We start from the raw sequence: 19,774 nt of genomic DNA on the forward strand, positions 1-19,774 counted from the left end.
AGCCCAAGTGCAAGTCTATCTAGATGAGGATAACATGTCTTCAGTGATCTATGCCCTGGTAACCTCACCACTGGATTACTGAAACGTTTTAGTGGGCCTGCCTTTGAAGATGGTTCGGCTACTGCAAGCTGGTGCAGAAGCCAGGTTATTGAAAGGAATCACATAGTCCAAACGCATAAATCCAGTACTGCACTGGCTGCTAATTTGTCTCTGGGCCCAATTCAAAGGGCTGGTGTACACCTTATAAAGCTTTATGTGGCTCAGGTTCTTTGTGCCTTGTGGAAAACTTTTCTGCATATGAGCCTGCCTGGATCCTGTGGTCAGCATCGCAGGTGCTTCTCTGTATGCTTCCAGCCAGCGAAGGTTCAGAGGGCAGTGAGAAGATTGTGGGTCTTGTTAGTAGTGGCCCCCTGTCTTTGGAACGCTCTCCCCAGGTATTCCTGGTGCCAACACTGACAAATTTTCAGTGTCAAGCAAATCTATTTCTTGCTCCCTAGGTATGTATTTGTAATTTTTTTGTTTGCAACAGCTAGTGGTATTCCCTTCTTTGGGGGCTTTTTCTGGGAGTTAGAGCTGAGTTGTGTGTGGAAGGATTGTTTTTCTGATTTGATTAGCTTGTATTGCACTTTGGTTTTAAATATGTTGTATTGTATATTTTACTAATATACAACTCAGTAATGAAGACGAGAGAGAGATTTGCTGTGCAGTCTTATGCAGATTTACTCAGAAGTAAATTCCATTATGTCCAATAGGCCTTATTCCCTGGTTGGCATACATAGGTTTGCTGACTTAATCTGTGACTGTGTTGTGTGATCATTACTAGGAAACTTTAAACAGATATGTAATTATCATTTTTTTAAAAAGTAGTTAAGAACATTTCAATCATATTCAAAAACCTCCTATTTCACTTAATGTAGTTCTGCTTTCAAGTGGAAATACTATACCTGTACAAAAATACCATACAAACCCATTAGGAAGATTTTTGGGGGGGAGGATTAAGGATTAAAATTAATCTTGTTTCACTAAACTGAAGATGCATAGATTCAAGGAGAAATTTTATTTTTTAAAAATCTAGTCAATAAATTTATATCCTGCTTTTTAGATTTTCTTTTGACAAGGTGGCAAACAGTAATACATAAGTTAAACAATATATAACACTATATACAACACTGCAATAAAACACAGAATATAAAACACAAAATACTCATGAGAGGAATAATAGGAATCAACCAGTCAAAGTCAATAATTCTCAAGGTTTTACTGACTTTACTATGGTTGGAAAAAGTTCCACAACCAAAATTGTTAAATTGCATCAGATAAGATATTGGTCTCAGTTAGAAACGTATAGGAGGTATGGGCTTCTAACAAGGATGTTATTTCAGTAATGATTGAAAGTCTGAGAAAGCTTTAGAGGCCCACTTTTGGATATATTAAATATTAAACTGCAAAAGCAGTGTATTTTTAAGTGCATTTGTTATGAAAGGTTAAAAATACCCACCACAGCTATAGCAGTAGCAATGCATCATCATCAAAGGTTAAGCAGGTTGAAGCAAAGGCATTTCTGCCCTGGAAGGCCTACCGAAAACCAGCTCATTAACTGGTTGATAAAATTATTTTAATATGGGACCTGGGATGGCATTAAACTACCCATGTGAAATAGCAATTTCCCCCACTCCTCTGGTGCACCCTATGCCCCTGCGATCTGCTTGAGGGGGTTGGGAGAACTCGTAGAACAGATTAATGGGCATGCAGAAGGAAGAGGGAGATGGGACCAAAATTATGCACTGTCAAAAATGGAGAACAAAAGAAGGCACAGGGGATGCATAAAGTGAACATATGCTAATTTATATGTAAAGATGAACATTTAGAAATAATTACTATGATTTTAATAGAAATAGATATCACCATTGTTGGGGAGACTGTAACCAAGGAGACTTGCATGCCTGCTAAGGATAGACAAATCTCAGTTTCTACCTATTCCTTGTTTTTCCATTCTTAAGTTTAATTCTACCCATATCCACATCAGTTTTTTTTTTTAAGTCAGCATTCAAATTTGTATGCGTTTTTGCATACAATTTTGCAGGATACACACATAATTGAAAGTTATTTTATCTAACATAGTGGATTTCTGTACATTATGTTTTACTAGTATGAGCATTTTTTTGTGCCCACTTTCTCGTAATATATGTTTCATAGCACCGAGGGGGTGTGTGTGGGTTGGAGAACTTTTCATTGAAAAATTCAGAGAAGTACAAATTTCCCAGGCTTTTAAAGTTCTGAGTTTCATCTGCTTTCATCTGCTATTTTTAATTGCTGGTTTCTTTATTGGGGTCTTTATAAGTCCCCCCCCCCCCGATTTTATCATTTTGTTTCTGATTTTGTATGTATTTTGTTGTGAGCTGCTCTGGGAACCATTTAACTGAAGGCCGGTATATTTTCCCCACTCCCCCACATACATATACAGTGTATAGAATGGGGATATACACTGTATAGGGGATGGATGCTGTCAAATTTCCCAACCTAAATGATGAAGTAATTTAAGGAATGTGTGTGTGATTTAGACTACAGGGAGAACAACTCTGATCAAATTTGAACCCCCACCCCCCACCACATGCACAGCTGCTTTTAAGTAAAAACAAAACAAAACATTGGTACCTCCAACATAATGATCATGGATCTTGTGTAAGAAGCATGGATCTCCTGTGCAATGTGTAGTTTGGTCTGTAGCTGTCCAGGAATATATGATGCTTTTGAGGACTACTAACCCTGGTCTGAACCATGGCAAGGATTATGGTCCTCTGCTCGCAAGTGGTCCCCCTAACCCAGGCATCCCCAAACTTCGGCTCTCCAGATGTTTTGGACTACAATTCCCATCTTCCCCGACCACTGGTCCTGTTAGCTAGGGATCATGGGAGTTTTTGGGGATGCCTGCTCTAACCTTTAACATGCATGTTAGAGGGGTTGTGGGACACAACATCTTCTTGCCATATGTATCTGAAACAACAGCAAATGTGTTGTTGTTCTTTGTATGTCCTGCTCTTTGTATGTGGCCTCATCCAGGGCAAATGCAATTATGCCAGTGACATTGTCATCTCCTGCTTTAAGAGTAGAAAGTTGAATACTTCTTATGGCTGCTTTTAGATGATCATATCTCTGTTTAATAAACCAAGATATGAATGCCCCTTTATTTGTTTCTCCGTTAAGTTTGAGCTACTATTGTCAGGTAATTAAAATTCATGTAGTTCTTCTGAGGCCAGCAGAACAGACGTATTTTGATCGTATCTTCATCTGCATGTCAGGAAACAAACAAGAATGTGTCATTTTGCTTTGTGTCTCCTTTTTTCAGTAAAAACCCTACTTTATTTCAGATGACATTGGCAATGTGTGTGGCAAAGGAAGGCTGCATAGTTCTGATTTAAATTGTTCTGTTGTCAGCACTCCTTGCCCACCTTTCATCACCATTTGTGCAGTGAGATCAGAGAGGGTCAACGCAGACTTCTTGGCCAATGTGGGTAAGTGGCATGTAGGAAATTAAGTAACTGCAACTGTGGGTGGGTCCCATGTCTGCAGACATCCCTGAAAGATGCCCTTTGGCTTCAGAGGCCTCCAAAAGGCTTTTAGATAATAAACACTGTGGAATGTTAATGTACTCCTTGTATACATGAAAATGTAAATAAATGCTTTTCTGGTATTTTATAAATAACTCAAACATCTGGGGGAAAGCTGGATTGCCCAAAGGAGGGTAAACTGGAGTGACCACACAGGATGAAACTATACTGCTGTCCATTTTAATAGTAAAACTTGCATTGACTTAAGGGATGAACTGGATTTTTACACGAGGACTCATCTTTGTTACAGATAAATTGTCACTTGATACAAATGAGCATTGGCCCATTTTCTGCAATGTTTACCCCTTGGAACACAGTCAACCACAAAGTTGCCTTTTACATGTTCCAATGTAATGAATGGTGAAGCCTTTGCATATCTGGGAGATTCATGCGTACACTGGAACTTCTGCTGGACTGGGGTGTTCATGCTGAAAGGTTTGCTGAGTGAGCATCTCTTTCATTGGTTCATAAGATTCAATAAAATGTGGGCTTGGGTCCAACTATTCAGATCTAGTTTTTAGTAAGGTCCTCTTTTACTTTTGTCTAGATTATCCGTTCATCAACATGTCAGCATGATCATGTTTTATATTCCATTCCCCCCCTGGCAAACAACAGCTAAAGCTACAATGATGCTTTCTTCCTCATTGACTCTGGCATTCAGAATCAATAGGAATGCTGGCCAACAACCCTACCACAAAAAAATTATTGCCCTGTGTCCACTGTCTTTGAAAGTATGCCTTTTCCTTAAAAAAGCAATCATTTAAAAAAAATTTGCTCATTTTTAATTTGTTAAAGAGGCCCATCCAAATCATGTTACCCTACTGTGGTAGCCATCAACTCTATGGTGGTATAAGAAAGCCTAAATGGATGAACAGCTTGCCAAGTAAGAATTTCAAACACTCAGAGCTCACTTTTCACCAGGAATGTTTGTTTTGTAGCACCAAAAAATAGATCATTCCATCCTCCTGCCTCATATTTGCAGCAGGCACATGTTCTGCATTACTGGGGGATTTGTATCTTTAAGGAGCCTTCCAATTAAAAGTGAACTGAGCTCATGCTCAGTTTTGGTTTAATCCACAAAGGGTGTAGACTTTCTTCATGGTGGCAAATGTTCAATTTGCATGTGCCCAAACTCTCCCAGCTTCTTCTTACACTATTATTAGGAGGCCGTTTTAAGTAGCAGCTCATTGCAGGCTGCAATTCATGAACAGTTTTTATTTATTGTTTTTGCATATGGTGGATCTATTAACTACAAGGCTAGACATCTGTATTCCACCCTGCATCACTTCGTTGCCGGTCAAACTCTCCTTGTGGAATGCAAATTTCACTATGATCCAAATTGTGAAAGCAGCTGTACTTTCTCAAAATCTGAAAACAGCTGGAGTTTTTTGGTTTGGTGTGTATGTTTGCCAATACTGTAGTGAAATTTCACTGGTGCACCCTCAAGAAGAGCGTCATATAGTTTGTTAGTTACAGTCATGCCTGGGATGGCAATAAGAAAGTAAAGGAACCTGGCAATGAGAGCTCACCCCGTCACATTCTGTCCCAGCACCTGCCAACCTAGCAGTTCAAAAACATGCCAGTGCAAGTAGATAAATAGGTACTGCTGTGGCGGGAAGGTAAATGGCATTTCCATGCGCTCTGGTTTCTGTCACGGTGTCCCATTGCGCCAGAAGCAGTTTAGTCATGCTGGTCACATGACCCGGAAAGCTGTCTGTGGACAAACGCCAGTTCCCTTGGCCTGAAAGCGAGATGAGTGCCGCAACCCCATAGTCGCCTTTGACTGGACTTAACTGTCCAGGGGTCCTTTATCTTACCTTTTTAAAATAGGAATCTGGCACTTAAGAAAAGAAGAGGAGCTTTGTAGGTCTACTGAGGGACCATCTGTTAGGGACATTAATGGGGTGTACGTCCTGACATGCAGGATTTCAAATGGAATTCTATTAGGGGAGCCTCACATCTGGGTTATTGATTGACACCTGTTTTGAAGCTGATACTGATGAAATAAAGACCACAAATTGATGACAAAACCAACCACTTTGAACAACAAAACCTAGCCATGGTGGTGGCTGGATTATCTTTCATTTGGCTCGAAGAAAGGTGCTTGATTGCTGTGTGGTTGTCTTTTTCCCTTTCTGGGAGATGAAATAAATAAATCCCACTTGTGCTCTACACATGCAAAGCTTCTACATTTCAGCTGGTAACCCATAAATCCAACTCCTGGCACCAGTAACTTGGCCCAGGCACAATAGAAACTTAGGTCTGGCTTTTTCACTAGCTCTTGTTTACTTGGCCCGAATTCCAGCTTTGTAATGAGTTTCAGATTCCAGGACAGAAGTGAACAGGTAGATTCCACTTCCTGCCTCATCTCAGGGGGACTGGAGAATGGTGCCCCTTTTTATTTCAGGCCACCAGTTTAAATCCAACCCACGCTGCTGCTGTTTGACTCTTATCACGCCGGCATCCAAGAGGCAGCTTTAGGATGCCTAGTTGCCCGTGTGATGAACAGAAGTGACACATCTACCCAAGAGGCATTGAAAGAAGAAGACCACAAGGCTCCTTTATTTTACATTGTTTCCCTGTAATAGCCTGTTCCTGTGACACACGATGCCCGTCAAACTTCAGCTATTCAAATGGCTGTGACATCTTGCATGCCAGCTACAGTAATACAACTTTAATGTCCTGTTCTATATTTGGCACAATGTTCTCGCTTGGGGGACTTCAACAAGTTGCAACTTTTAAATTGCGGTTGGAAGTGGCAAGGCTGTTCTACCACCCCACCCACTTCTAGTTAAGCAGGTCAAAAATAATAACAAGGATTGCTTGGTGACCCAAGGTTGTAGTTCATGCAGCTACACGAAGAAGAAAAAATGCACCTGACTGACCTCATGTTGATTTCACCTGGAAATGGAGCACTTTGTACACTAATGGAACTAGATGTTACAGCAGAAACCAAGTCTTTTTTAGCTCCTGTAATCCACATTGATGCTGCTATATCAGCAAGTCTGCCTATAGCTTGTCAGAAAGTGAGAGGAAAAGTGGGGTGGCCTCACCTACTCCAGGTCTACCCACCACTGGGATATAGGTTCTGGCCAGTTATGTTCCTGGCAAGCAGAAAAAGGTTGTTCATCCCTGATCTAGAGGATTACTTTATGCAAAAGAAGAGTGTCCATTTGAAAGAGTACCTATTATTTTGGATTATTAGTTCATTCTGTCCAAAGAAACATGTCCAGTTTCTTCACCATTTTAACACATGTGATCCAATAGTGAGTGAACGTGATGATTACGAGGATGGCTGCTGTGGTTGGGGAAAGGGGCCTATTTTCTTAAAAAACAATCCTGAAGATAGGATGAGAATTCCCTCAAAAGAGCCACTCTTCCCAGAAACATTAATCTGACTGACTGACTGCTGTTTAAATTCCATTGCCTACCTTGTCTTCACTTAAATCCATATTCTTCAACAGGTTGTTTTAAAAATGTGTTTTCCATTTTAGATGCTAATGTATTTCTGGGAGAACTGGAATTTGACTAATCTTTCATTTAAAGTAGAAATCATTTAATACTCAGGATTTGGGGTAAAATCTCAGGGTGTGTGATATGCTGTGCCCCTTTTCCTCTTAGAATTAAGATACTACAACATACAGATTTGTTGGTGTGTACTGTATAGGTAATCACGCACACACACACACACACACACACACACACACACACACACACAGGCATTTGGGCTGGAAAACATGTGGGCTTAAAGTTATGATGAAGCATGCATCCATACCCAACCCCTCTTGTCTCTGCATGGGCCTGTTCCACTTCCTACCTTCCCATACTCAGGGGGTTCTAAGTGCATTTGGGCCAAAGTGTTTTGAATCCTCCTTGCTCTCAGAAACCATGATAATGCATGGACACAATTGTGGTTCTCTGTGCATGTGAGCTAAATGCTCATTATTACTGGTTTCCTCAATGTCATTCAAAGGTCTTCCCTCATTGCTGCGTCACTGTTTTTTAAGAATTCATCATTGTATGGTCAAAATGAAATATATTCTGTCTGAGAGATTGCCAGCACGCATCTACCCACACACTACACTGAGCATTGTAATCTTAGCCTTGAACTGTGGAATGTAGTCGTACACATGTTATGGCCGAGCACCCATTGTGTGATGTAACTCTGGTGGCTATCTATTGTTCTATCCAGCCAGTGCATTTTTAATTTCTGGATTTGATTAAATGATTAACAGTGCAATCGTGTGCGTGTCACAAGGAAGCCCCATTGAGTTCAGTGAGACTTACCACCACCCCAAGTAATTATAAATATGCTCCAAGCCATAAGCAGTTCTGGTTTGAGAACTTTTCAGAATAAAAGTCTCTCTCTCTCTCTCTCTCTCTCTCTCTCTCTCTCTCTCTCTCTCTCTCTCTCTCTCTTGCATTTGAGGGCTGTATTATTTATTTAGGCACCCTGTAATAAAGATCCCATTGTTTCAGAGCCCTGGCAGAGAAAGCAGAGAGCCAAGCTTTGCCTCGACCACGTAACAATATCGGCCACCCCAGCAGAAGCCACCCTCCTCCTTTATTTTATTTTTTATTTTATTTTTATTTATTTGCTGCTGCACACAATGACAAAAACAGCTAACTGGCATGCCTCTCCCTTTTTAGTGCACGCTCACCTCTGCAGAAGGATGAAATGCATAGTGCTTGCTTTATCTGTTTGTTGACTATGATGTCTTTTTAATGTTGGTTGTTAATTTTAATGCTTGTTGTGTGCCGTCTCGGGACCTGTAGGTGTTCCTCAACTGACTGGTTGCATTAGCACAAGGATTACCTCTACCACAATGGGGCTTTGCCTCCTCCCAATGTGTGGCATACCCTGCCCCCCTCAGATGTGCTCCAGAGGGTTGGGGGAGGACTCAGAAGAGATTTAGGGGTTCATGGAGTTGGGTAGGAAGAGGTCTTGTTGCATGAGCTGTAATTCTTGTGCTAAGAGGTCCCTGACATGATGCCATGCTGAATATAACCCTGTATCTTCCTTATTCACCCTGTTTTTTCATACCGTTAACATAACCCCTATATCAGGAGTAGGCAACCTAAGGCCTGGGGGCCAGATGCGGCCCAATCGCCTTCTCAATCTGGCCCGTGGATGGTCCAGGAATCAGCATGTTTTTACATGAGTAGAATGTGTGCTTTTATTTAAAATGCATCTCTGGGTTATTTGTGGGGCATAGGAATTTGTTCATCCCCCCCAAAAAAAATATAGTTCAGCCCCCACAAGGTCTGAGGGACAGTGGACTGGCCCATGGCTGAAATTCACACTGGTGAAATTCTTTTTAGCTTGCATCTAGAAGAAGTTAGTCACACTTTAGTCCCATTGAAATCAGTAGGTAAACATTTAAATCAACGTGACTTGTCAATGGAAATAAATTAAAGTGTAACTAAATATCCTTTGGATCCAATCCGTTGTTTTTCTCTCTAATTAGAATTTACAGGAAAATGGCACCTGGTCAGAATTCAAATAGGAAGCCCATAATTATGTGAGAATTGGATAAGGCAGAATAGGAACTGAGGTTAGGGAAGATGGGTCAAGCAGAAAACTGAATCTTGCTTAAAAATGCTCAAGACCCAAGTACTCATTAGCCTTGAGTAGAAATGCTCTGACCTGGAGGCTGCTATATAATAATGGATCCCAGCCAGTCAAGAAACCATGCTGGAGGCCACTCAGAGCCTGAATGTCCAGGGTAATGGCCAAGAAAGATGGCTTGAGTTTTATTTTCAATTCTCAGCCAATTTGGAGTATTCTGACTGCTGGATGATAACATTTAAAAAAAAAACTTGTTTCGCTATTATAACAATATACTGTACATTCTCCTCTTCTGCACAAATAAATGCCACTGAATACCTGCATAATCCTTGCATAGTTTCAGAGGTTATTGATAGATATCAGTTGAAACATGCATTCTGAAGACCAATTGATTTTGGACGCAGGACGATTTAACCAATGGAACAGTTTGTTTCATTTGTTTCTGACTGCCAGACTCTGCACAATGTGGAGCATATCAGGCAGAAGCACTTAGGGGGATGTTTGCAGAGTTGGGCGATGTGGAGAAAGCCATCCATCATGCAACTGCTTGAGGACAAAACCAAGGTATAATAACCCTTCCCCACTACAGTGGGACCTCGACTTATGAGCTCCTCAACATCCGACGTTTTAGACTTACGAGCGGAAAAAGTATCCGCGCGCTTACGATTTTTCCGACATCCAAACGGAAAACCCGTTCGCGGCTAGATGCAGTTTCCTCGACTTACGAGTTTTTAGATGCAGTTTCCTTGACTTACGAATTTTTCTGTTTCCAATGCATTCCTATGGGAAACCGCTTTTCCTATGGGAAACTTGACTTACGAAGTTTTCAACCTACGAGTGTGCATTTGGAACGGATTAAATTCGTAAGTCGAGGTCCCACTGTATTTTAAGAGATATTTGGATATCCCAGGTACAAAATTGACACTTGGAGATTTTTTGGGTGTGTATATACGTGTGTGTGTGTGTGTGTGTGTGTGTTCATTCAAAAGTACAGTTTATAACAACAAAAAATACACTTGGAGACTTCTGACCCCCAATGAAAATCAATGAATTTAGCTGATGGCAGTCCTGTACATACCTCCATAGAAGTAGTTCCCATTTAGTTCAATTAGACTTACTCTAAGGAAAGAGGGTATAGGATTGCCGCTCCAGAGAGCAGCTGCCTTTTTGGTTTGGAATGTGCCCTGTCTCCTAAATCACATGTAGGACTGGTTCAGGGACCTTTGCCACTGTAGGTGGGACAGGACTCCCCCCCCCACCGGCATCACCCTCATGATATCAGAGGATTCTGTAGCACAGCTTCAGTTAGCATTAGATACCAGACATGCTAGAAGCTGTGTAATACCGTAGTAGAAGAGGACAGGAATGTGTTTCCTTAAGCTGCTGGTGAGGTCAGGGAAGCTCACTCTAGGTGGTTAGGACCTTAGGTCTAAAATGCTGAATAAAGAATTGGTAAAAGCCAAGATAGGTCTAGGCCTGTTTGTCTAGACAAAGGCTTCTAACACAGCCCTAGGATTCTGCTAATCCAGGTGGCTGTTCCCTACCAGATGGGGAACCTGTGGACCTCCAGATGTTGGACTGTGGTCCCCATCACCGGGAGTTGGCCTGGGCCTAGATGGTTGAACTGGCTCTGACCACCAGGTCCAAACATCTGTTTCCAGCTCATTCATCATTGCTGGGCATTAATATTACTGGTTATCATATTACAACTTTACTTTTATTTCTATCTATTCTCCTTCCCTGTTGCACTGTACAATGTCTGTAAGTTATTGTAGTGACAGACAGCCCCAAAAACCAAAGCAGAAAGACCCAGTTAAAGGTTTTACACTTAGTTAAGGATGGGAACAAGGAAGGCAATGCAACGCAGCCTGCGCTGCAGTCCTGATGAATGTGGCTCACGGCTAAAAACGAACAAATTACCATGCCTTGGTTTCGTTAGCTCTGTCGTTGGGGTGGGTTTTATTAAGAGCAGAGCAGTGGAGTGTATTGCTAGGGGAAATGCGCTGTTTAAGCAGAGACCCAGCTTATAAAAAGGTTGCTTTTCATGAGTTCAGTTTGAAATCAGAGGGAAGGCAAAAGGCTCTGAGTTTACGGTACGGTAGTTTATGTCTGTGAAAATGATGGTGTGTAGACTAAGAAACTGACATATGCACATTTTCCCTTGCTTGGGCCTCTTGGGCAGTAATGATAGAGGATATTTTTCTGCTTCACCACAACTCATTATATTTATACACATTATATTATACAAACACACACATCTGCTGGAAAATTGCTATTCTGCCCAGACCAAGATCATAGTATCCCATTTCTTGTATTGCCAGCTATAGCCAGATTGCAGTCTTTAACGGGACCTCATTTATCCCTTAGCTTCAGGCAGTTCAGATAAAGCCCAGAAAGACAGGTTGTAATCCAAGATCTTGTTTGAGACTTCAAATGCCCTGAGTGATGCTGATCACCAAAGTTTGCCGGAGGGTCCAGAGGGTAATTGTCAGTTAAACCTGTGTTTGCTGCGAGAAAAACAGAGTGTTATGTAGATAAGCCTCATGAACTCTCTGGCATGATGGCTTGACTCTGGGCTTGTCCGCACTGAACTTTACCATGCATCTGAGGCCATCTGAGTCCAAGATTTCTGGGCATCCATGCTTTTGTTGACTAAATTTGGATTTCCTCAGACCTTGAAAAATCCCAAAAGTAAAGCAAAGCCCAAAGTAAATCTGCTGTTGTACAGACGGTGGCTGTTTGCATTCTCGTCAGTCTATCAATGGTTTGCACCTGGGCAGCTGATGGCACAGGCACAGTGAAATATACTCAGAGTCGTGTAGTGATTTCATGCTCTTTATTGTAAACAGTGAATTGAATTCTCCCCCAGAACCTCAGGCTTTATATACATTATTTACACAATAGGTCCCGTGTGATTGGCTGACTCTGCTTCCCTCCTGGAGCCTGATTGGCCTGCAGGAGCAGCACAATCAGTTTTGGATTCTAGAATCCTCCTGACCAAATAGGCTGATTAAATTCCTCCTGGAGCCTGATTGGGCTGCTCCTGTAGGCTAATCCGGTTGTTGCATTATAGGATCCTACCTGCCTATTGTTCTAGGATCCTAGCTCAGTACATAACATACAGTCTTCCTAAGGCTCCGAGGGCCTTCTGACGGTTCCCTCTCTGTGAGAAGTGAGGTTACAGGGAACCAGGCAGAGGGCCTTCTTGGTAGTGGCGCCCGCCCTGTGGAACGCCCTCCCACCAGATGTCAAGGAAATAAACAACTATCTGACTTTTACAAAACATCTGAAGGCAGCCCCTAGGGAAGTGTATGATGTTTTATCGTGTTTTTAATATTCTGTTGGGAGCTGCCCAAAGTTACTTGGGAGGGCTGGCCAGATGGGCAGGGTATAAGTAGAGATGGGAAGGCCTGAAAAAATGGGAAAATTGGGGGGAAACCAGGTTTCCTCCCATTTTCCCCCAAAGCCAACTTCCCCCAGACAAATTCGGGGGGGGGGGAAGTGTGTGGAATATTCAAACTATATCAAACTTTTTTTCAATTTTTCTAGAAAAAAACAGCTTTGGAAAAAATGGGGAACCCCCCCCCCCAATTTTTCAATTCCCCCCCAGGCCTTCCCATCTCTAGGTATAAGTATTAAATTATTATTAGCATTATGGTGAGATGTACTGGATTTCTATTTAACCTTTATTTTTCAAAAGCCAAGCCACGGGCCCCCTACTTTTGAAAATTTAGATAACTCTATGGTAGTTACCTGTGCAAAGCAATTTTTTGAAGAAAATGTGGGGTAGCCCCTAATAAGCAAATGATTTTAGGTATACTAAAAAAAAAAGACCATAACATTTGTGATATTACCACAAATCACCTAGCCTCTGACAGTTGGAAACAGGGGCGTAGCCAGGATGAAAATCAGGGGGGCAAGGGGGGGCAAGGGGGGGCCAAGGGGTGGGGGGAGGGGCCACAGCGGGGCAAGGAAAGCTCCCTTCTCCCTTGACAGCTTTCCCTCCTCCCCCTCCGCGATCGGCAGGGGCGAGGGGGCGCCAGGATCAGCCCGAAATCGGGCTGCTCAGACTCCCTCCTCCCCCTCCGCGATCGGCAGGGGCGAGGGGGAGCCAGGATCAGCCCGATTTTGGGCTGCTCCGACTCCCTCCTCCCCCTCCGCGATCGGCAGGGGCGAGGGGGAGCCAGGATCAGCCCGAAATCGGGCTGCTCTGATCCCCTCCTCCCCCTCTGCAATCGCCGGGGCAGGTGGAGGGAATGCCCCAGAGTGGTTGCCTGGCTTTCCCTCTGCCCGCTCCACAGCCAGCCAGGGAGAAGGGAGACGGCACCGGGCGGGCAGTGGGGCAGGCTGGCCAGCGGCCCTGCTTCTAGGGGGGGCAATTGCCCCCTCCTGCCCCCCTGCCTATACCCATGGTTGGAAAAACTTGTCTCCATTGCTGCACTACAACTGAATAATAATAAAAATAGCAATTGTATCCCTAACCTGCAAGTATTCTATATGCAGAAGGCTTTTTGTATGAGAGAGTATTCAAACATGATATTCCTTATTTCTAATCTGAGGTGGTACATCTTAGCAACACTTTGCAGCACATGGTTCTGCTAAGAGATTTTGCACCTTCAAAACATAGGTGAAGGCTTGGTCAGGGCTTGCTAAAGTATTGGTGAAGACTGAGCAGAAAACAGCTGGAATTTTGTAATGTTGGTAAGAATAGTCATGGTAATTATTATTATTTAGTCCTCCTGTGCCCAAGTTTCATCCCTGGCTCAAATAGATTAATTAGTTAAATACAGTACAGTACTTATTTGGAGTGAGGTTTTATTCTTGCTGCTTACCCAATTGGAACAACCAACTTTTTAATTTATTAGGACTGGATCAAGCCTCGAGTTAGTGGTTATGTTTCCCAGGACGTCTGCATGTGATTGATAGTTTGATTTCATCAGAGATTTAGCACCACCTGTGACTAGGAACCTGGGAATCTGTTGAACATCTAAACCAGGGTTTCCCAAACTTGGGTCTGCAGCTGCTGTTGGACTACAACTCCCACCACCCCTAGCTAGCCGAACCAGTCAGGATTATGAGAATTGTAGTCCCAAAGACACCTGAAGACCCAAGTTTAGGAAACTCTAATCTAAACAACTAGTGAGGAAAGGGAAATAGGAGATGGTGCTTCACCCTTCTCCTACCAACGACTTCCCTATAATGTAGTGTATTGCCATTGTTTAGGAACCCCCACCCCCTTTATTTCTGTAAATTTAAGTTGCCTTAAACTGTTTTTAACATTGGGTTTTAATAATAATAATTTATTATTTGTACCCCACCCATCTGGGCTGGGTTAATTGCCATAACCTGACCTGGGACCAGGGGATGAAGGATGAGTAATAAATTGTAGTAGTAATAATAGCTAGGAGAAAATCGGCTGTGGAGGTGGAATGCAGGGGAGAAGTGCTGGGTGGGAGGAGGGTTAAGTACTCACCATCACTATCACTTTCCTTCCACACGTTATATTCAGGTTTCTGTATGTCCAGTCTGGCCCAGAAGGTGGTGCCTTCCCCACAGACTTTTTTTTTTTTGCTTATAAATCAGGTGAAGCTACAGGTGCCAACCCCTGTAGGCGAATGGAATCTGAAGAATTTAGTTTAATATTTGCCTTAGCCATTTGTACTTTGATAAGCAATGGGTCATTCACAGCTGGGTACAAGACATAACACTGGTAGGCTAGTTGTGATGTTTGCTTTACATTTCACATGCTTATTGATCGCATTCTTTTGAGGACGGCTGGATTTTGAAAAAAAGATTAATGGCGGGAGGTGGTGGTGGTTGTCTCACATTTCTGAGAAGCCATTGGGGAAAGGCCTGCTCAGTACCTAAATGACTGATACGAAAAACATAAATTAACTTCAAATTAGATTCTCTCATCGGCTGCAAGACAATGGACCAAGCAGGCAATCAGTTCAGGGCATGCCCCAACAACATCTTATGACCCTAAAGATGTTTCTAAATGTGCTGCTCTCTTTTTGCTTTTTAGGGTTTTGTTGCCATTTTGTTTGATACCGTATTACATTGTATTATATTGTAGCTTGCCAGTTTCGTTGTTATATTGTATTTGCGTGTTCAGACCTAGAGACCTCCCCACTTAAATAAGCACACATCTGACTCAAATTTTAGTTTTGGTTTTTGGCAGAATTTAGGCCACAACTTTATTGATTACAGAAAAGTGAGTGGTTGCATAGGCTCTGGTTCGACTAGCTCCCTGCACCCTTGCAGGTAGCGCTGACCCAGAGCTCCATCATAGGTCAGCCAAGGGTGAACACCTTAGGTAAGTGAAAAGCCCGGGAACAGACTCTGTTCACCCCCCAGATGCTCCCCTGGACTCGGGCACGGGCACAACCCCCTCTTGGGGGATGACCAAACCAAGTTGAGTCCCTCAATTCCTTTAACAGAATACCCTTCACATAGGGATGGCTACGCGGCAGGCGAAACCCAAGTGGCACCAGCCAATCAGCCAAGTGGGAGAAATTCCTGCCATGCCCATGTCCCAACGACAGATGACACATGACGACATAGCAAGGTCAATCGCAAAATGCCCTAAAAGTAGGGAAAGGTGGACGGGTGTTCCGATGCATGCGCCAAAAGGTCACGTGCATAGGTATATATAGGTCCTTCGATCCGCTTAGACTGCACCCATTGGCCAGATTAAACCCAGCAACAAGGGACCTACCAATCGGGTGTTGTGGCTATCCAATATACCCACCCACAACTAGGAGGTCAGTCTCCAGGTCTTACCGCAACACGTGCCCTCTTTTGAGGATTAAGCAGTATACAAATATATTAAATAGGCAAATAACCCCATAAGGCATCCAGAATAAAAAAAAGGAACAGAGAGTGAGATGCTGGCAGTTGTCTGAGAACCTTAAGGAAAAGGCCCTGGTCAGAACACAGGAAGAGCCCCAGCCAGATCAAGCTAAAGGCCAACCAGTGCCAGAGGCAGCACACCTTTGGAAATGAGTTACTCTCAAATTTCAGTGGCGGCACTGCCTGCAAGCAGAACCCGAAGGCAATAGCACTCTCCCCTCCTGTTGTTTCCAGTAACAGAGATGAAATGCTCAGAGCAGTGGAGTATGCCTCTGAGTACCAGTTTCTCAGCATCTGCACTGTTGCAACTTAGGTCCTGGTTGTGGGCTTCCTGTGGGCCTCTGATTGGCCCTTGTGAGAACAGGATGCTGGACTAGATGCAGGAGGGCTCTTGGGTTCTCCTGAAAGATGGTTGGGTTTAGACTAGGAGGACATAAATGGCAAACCCCACTTAGCCATGATGTTCATGAAGAAAGATGGTGCCAGTCATATAAAGCAGTACAACTATCTCATCCTCGCCTATGTTTTCAGGATTACCGTGGGGAAACAAAACCATGGCCCTTTTAAAGGTGATGGCTGATTTCCTTCTTGCATTCCACCACCCAGCCCCCTGCAATGGCAGCGTGTATTAAAGCACTTGGCTCCACTTGCTATTTCTCTGGCCTCTGATAATCACTTAGTTTAATGTAATCCCCACCCCCCCCACCCCTGGCAGAGAATTGCAATGACAACACAGAGTGCCTTCCCTTCAATATGCTTTGAGTTATCCTATAGTTTGCAATATGAGATTGCCAGGACATTTCTAGAAAGTAGCATTGTGGCTGTTTTTAGCCACAAAATAACAGAAAATAAGTGTCACTTTAGACATGAGCTGGATTTTCAGCAAATGAATGTGTCCCTTTCTTCCAGATGCAAAAGGTGCTTGGGCTGTGTGTTGTTATTGCGTGTTCAGACCTTTAAACCTCCCCCTTAAATAAATTCAGACAAGACTCAAATTTTGGTTTGGTTTTTGGCAGAATTTAGGCCACAACTTTATTGATTACAGGAAGTGAGTGGTTGCATAGGCTCTGGTTCGACTAGCTCCCTGCACCGTTGCAGGTAGCGCTGACCCAGGGCACTATCATAGGTCAGCCTAGGGTGAACACCTGGAATGGCAGAAAGCCGGGGACAGGCTATGTCCACCACCCAGATGTCCCCCTGGACTCAGGCATAGGCACAACCGCCTCACAGGGTTGACCAAACCATTGAGTCCCTGGATTCCTTTAACGGAATACCCTTCACATAGGGACGGTGAGAGCTTTCCCCCATCCCTATCACTTGAACCAGAGCCTATCTGCCACACGAGCACCAGCACTTGCCGACAACCACTCACATCTGTGACGGAGGTCAGCCATAAATCATTCCCAATCACAGACTGATGAACCCCATCGAGCCTGTAAAGGGACGCATCACGGAAGGCAATGCCTAGGTGTGCTTTATATTCTGGGGTTGTGGTGCTCATCTCGCTTTATTGGCTGAGGGAGGCAGCGTACAGCTTCCGGGTCATGTGGTCAGCATGACTAAGCCACTTCTGGCAAACCAGAGCAGCGCACGGAAACGTCGTTTACCTCCCCCCCCCAGAGCAGTACCTATTTATCTACTTGACTTTGACGTGCTTTCGAACTGCTAGGTTGGCAGCAGCAGGGACCAAGCAACGGGAGCTCACCCCATTGCGGGGATTCGAACCGCCGACTGAAATTAATGAACATGACTTAGTTACATCCATTAATTTCAATAGGTCTGCTCTGAGTAAAACTTTGTTGAATACCACCCAAGGATTTGGTTTTTATCCCCAAAGAACTTATTGAAAACCCTTCCCCCTGTCAATGACGCCCTTGGTCCTCTTTGTTCTTTTCTTAGGAGCTGCCTCACTTGTTTGCTATGTCTTGTAAAAACGTAGCTCCACTTTATAAATTAACTTATTGTAATGACTCCCCACCCCCACCTCCGTCTGCGCTGCACTTTGGCTGCTTTCCACATTCCCCTTGGCTCAAAATGATTGATAGCGAAACTGTCCTTGAAGCAGTGCAGGAATGCTAAGCTTTTTTTGTTCAAAGCATGGTCTCCTCCAGTGAAATACCTTCTTTTGGTCTCTCTGTTCCATTAAAAATCATATCCTTATGGAGGAATGAATTTAACAGGTTTTCCAACCACTGGGTGTTATCCTCTGGGAATGCATCTCAAACAACCTCCAATTAATGGGGTTGATTTGGCATCAATTGGGCCACAGATCTGGCAAAGGGATGACCAGAGTGACCTTGCATGTCAGAATCAGAATCCCCATGAAATTCCTATGAAGTAAGGAGTGATGGGTGGATGTGTCCCTCATAGTTTTTCTCCTCTCCAAATCGTATACTCGTAGAATTGGAAAGGACCCTCAAGCACCATCTAGTCCAACTCCTTGCAATGCAAGAATCGCAACTAAAGAATCCTTGATAGATGGCCATCCAACGTCTCCAACAAAGGAGGTTTGAAAACTTCGACTGAAGGCCTCAGTCTGGTGGCATATGAAACATCAATTTAGGGTGCACAGTTCTGTGACCACTGAGGTATGTTACATGCCGCTGAAGAGCATCTGATGCCTTGCTTTGAGGTCCACGTGTGCCTTCTTATTGTGATGAGGTGCTTACAGAGGGTTCTGATTATTTATGGCAGAAGGGATATCAAGTTGTTCATAGCAGAAGGCACTGTAGCTGTCAAATGCTGCCTATTCCAGCCCTATAAAAGCGGACTAGTTTTTAAAACCTTTGGCAAATTTACACTCCGGTAGCTGCCATGGCATATTTCTAATAGTGGAACATCTCTGGGCTGCTGCTTGCCTTTTCCATTACTGTTTGAATAGTTGCACTTGGTTTGGTGTGTTTTGCAGGGCCAAAAGTATTTGCCTGTCATTATGATGTATAGTGCACATCCAGCAAAGCAGTTTATCATCAATATGGATGATGTCTCTGGTATTTCATTCTGGTGTTCCTTCCTTCCATAATCTGGAGGAAAAGCTTCCAGGCCGTATTTTAAATAATGATGATTATGATAGAGAACATTAAGTGGCTGAATCAATGTGGCCTTTCATCCCAGCAGCTAACCAAGCACAAATCTATAACTACTTAGGTTTTTGATGAGGCACTGGAGACAATTAGAGAATGATTTTCTCTTGTACTATAAACTGGGTGTTGGATTGATGTCTGTAATTGCATTAGAAATTATTTAGACAGCATGCATTTATGAGCCTGGCACCCTGGGCCCCCAAAAAGTTGCAGGAAAATAAGTTTCATTGCCACCCAAACTGCTGCATAATCCTTTAAAACATTAATATCTGGCTGCCCTGTTGTTTGCCATGGAAAAAAGAACATTCCAGTCTTGCAGTGTGCAACCAGTATATTTTATATTGGCATATAAATATGTGCTTTATACTTTCATTGTTTATAAAACATTACATAGGTGATATCTAACAACAGGAAGATTAAACAGAATCTTCTTGTTGTTGTTTAGTCGTTTAGTCTTGTCCGACTCTTCGTGACCCCATGGACCATAGCACGCCAGGCACTCCTGTCTTGCACTGCCTCCCGCAGTTTGGTCAAACTCATTTTTGTAGCTTCAAGAACACTGTCCAACCATCTCGTCCTCTGTCGTCCCGTTCTCCTTGTGCCCTCAATCTTTCCCAACATCAGGGTCTTTTCCAGGGAGTCTTCTCTTCTCATGAGGTGGC

General features: G+C 43.3%; 1 protein-coding gene across 7 annotated transcripts in view; it reads left to right on the forward strand.

Annotated features, from left to right (window-relative positions):
* Positions 1 to 19,774, forward strand: part of SHROOM1 (shroom family member 1) — a 47,377-nt gene that overhangs the window by 1,560 nt on the left and 26,043 nt on the right. For 2 of the 7 annotated variants that reach the window (XM_088663147.1, XM_088663153.1), the window contains exons 2-3: positions 3,369 to 3,512; positions 18,431 to 18,617. The exons of 1 other annotated variant lie outside the window; for it this stretch is intronic. The gene's annotated coding sequence lies outside the window, so the exon portion shown is untranslated. Of the gene's footprint in view, positions 1 to 3,368; positions 3,513 to 3,858; positions 4,053 to 18,430; positions 18,618 to 19,774 lie in introns of all 7 variants that reach the window. 4 more of the 7 variants (XM_088663149.1, XM_088663151.1, XM_088663148.1 and 1 more) reach the window with 4 other exon arrangements.

The sequence above is a fragment of the Zootoca vivipara genome, chromosome 2 (genome assembly GCF_965207765.1).
Source record: "Zootoca vivipara chromosome 2, rZooViv2.hap1.1, whole genome shotgun sequence".
NCBI classification, from domain to species: domain Eukaryota; kingdom Metazoa; phylum Chordata; class Lepidosauria; order Squamata; family Lacertidae; genus Zootoca; species Zootoca vivipara.